Source organism: Callorhinus ursinus, unplaced genomic scaffold, assembly GCF_003265705.2.
Source record: "Callorhinus ursinus isolate GAN/ISIS: 27379988/994484 unplaced genomic scaffold, GSC_fseal_2.0 scaffold17, whole genome shotgun sequence".
Lineage (NCBI taxonomy): Eukaryota > Metazoa > Chordata > Mammalia > Carnivora > Otariidae > Callorhinus > Callorhinus ursinus.
The window spans coordinates 12,021,528-12,023,909 of NW_027397079.1; the positions used below are offsets into that span (position 1 = coordinate 12,021,528).

Consider the following 2,382-nt stretch of genomic DNA (forward strand, 5'->3'; position numbering starts at 1 on the left):
CAATCCTTTTTATTTCTGTGGTATCAATTGTAATGTATCCTCTTTCATTTCTGATTTTTATTTGAGTCTTCTCTCTTTTTCTTTGTTAGTCTCAGTAAAGGTTTGTCAGTTTTGCTTATCTTCTCAAAATACCAGCTATTAGTTTGGCTGAGTGTTTCTATTGTGTTCTGGTCTCTGTTTCATTTACTTCTTCTGTGATCTTTGTTATTTTCTTCCTTTGGTAATTACACTTAGTTTGTTCTTTTTTTCTAGTTCCTTGACTCTAAAGATAAATTATATATTTGAGATCTTTCTTTCTTCTTAAAGTAGACATTTATTACTATAAACGTTCCTCTGAGAACTGCTTTTTCTATGTCTTATAAGATATTGTATGTTGTGTTTCCATTTTTATTTGTTTCAAGACTTTTGAAAGTTTTTTCTTATGATTTCTTTGATCCATTGGTTGTTAAGAGTATTTTATTTAATTTCCAAATATTTGTGAATTTTCCAGTTTTCTTCTTGTTTTTAATTTCTAGTTTTATACCAAAGTGCTCAGACAAGAGACATGGTATGATTTCAGTCTTCTTAAATGTGATAAACCTTGTTTTGTGACCTAACATATGATCTTTGTTGGAGAATGTTCTGGTGCATTCAAGAAGAATGTGTACTCCACTGCAACAGGAAGGAATGTACTTACTGTATATATCTGTTAAGGCCATTTTGTTTAAAGTACAGTTACTGATTTTCTGTCTGGATGATCTATGAATTGATGAAAGTGAGGTATTGAATTCCCCTAATATTATTGCATTACTGTTTCTCCTTTCAGGTTTATTAATATTTCCTTATATACTTAGGTGGTTTTATAATGGGTATATAAATATTTACAAATGTTGTGTAGAGGACATGTTACAAATGTCCTATTGTTGGACTGATGCATTTATTATTATACAGACATTTTTTGTCTCACTACAGTGTTTGTCTTAAAGTCTATTTTGTATGACAAATATTTTCTTAAAGTCTATTTCACGTGGGTTTCCATTTGTATGGAATACCCTTTTCCATCCTTCACTTTGAGCCTATATTTGTCCTCAAACCTAAATTTAGTCTCACTTTTTTAAAAGATTTTATTTATTTATCTGAAAGAGAGAGAGCATCCACACGAGAGAGCACAAGCAAAGGGAGCAGCAGAGGGAGAGGGAGAAGCAGGCTCTCTGCTGAGCAGGGAGCCCACTGTGGGGCTCATTCCCAGGACCCTGGGATCATGGCTTGAGCTGAAGGCAGATGCTTAACTGACTGAGCCACCCAGGCACCCTAAATTTAGTCTCTTATAAGCAGCATATAATGGGCCTTGTTCATTGTTTTTGCGTATATGTTTTTCCATTCAGCCACTCTATGCTGTCTGATTGGAGAATTAAATTCACTTACATTTCTTAAATTTTTTTTATTATTATGTTATGTTAATCACCATATAGTACATCATTAGTTTTTGATGTAGTGTTCTATGATTCGTTGTTTGTGTATAACACCCAGTTCTCCATGCAGTTCATGCCCTCTTTAATACCCATCACCAGGCTAACCCATCCCCCCACACCCCTCCCCTCTAGAACCCTCAGTTTGATTTTCAGAGTCCATAGGCTCTCATGGTTTGTCTCCCCTTCCGATTTCCCCCCTTCATTTTCCCTTTCCTGCTATCTTCTTCTTCTTCTTTTTTTTTTAAACATATAATGCATTATTTGTTTCAGAGGTACAGGTCTGTGATTCATCAGTCTTGCACAATTCACAGTGCTCACCATAGCACATACCCTCCCCAATGTCTATCACCCAGCCACCCCATCCCTCCCATTCCAGCAACCCTCAGTTTGTTTCCTGAGATTAAGAATTCCCCGTATCAGTGAGATCATATGCGACATGTCTTTCTCTGATTGACTTATTTCGCTCAGCATAACACCCTCCAGTTCCATCCACGTCGTCATTGCAAATGGCAAGATTTCATTCCTTTTGATGGCTTCTTGGCCTTTTGGCTAAGATCAAGTGTAGTATCTGTTCTTATCAGTTTAAATTCACTTATATTTAAAGTAGTTAATGATAAGGGCACCTGGGTGGCTCAGTCAGTTAAGAGTCTGCCTTCGGCTCAGGTCATGATCTCAGGGTCCCGGGATCGAGTGCCGAATCGGGCTCCCTGCTCAGTGGGGTGCCTGCTTCTCCCTCTGCCCTTCCCCTCTGCTTGTGATCTTTCTCTCTCTCAAAATAAATAAATAAAATCTTAAAAAAATAATTATTGATAGTTAAAGGCTTACTAGTATTGTCTTATTAGTTTTTATCTGCCTGTTTTGTTTCCTCTTTTCTTCTCTTTCTTTCTTGCTACCTTCCTTTGTGAATTAATGATTTTTAATAATGATATGC

General features: G+C 36.4%; 1 pseudogene; it reads left to right on the forward strand.

Moving 5' to 3' along the window:
- Positions 1–1,980: 1,980 nt before the first annotated feature.
- Positions 1,981–2,107, forward strand: LOC112834859 (U2 spliceosomal RNA; annotated as a pseudogene).
- The last annotated feature ends 275 nt before the right edge of the window (positions 2,108–2,382 follow it).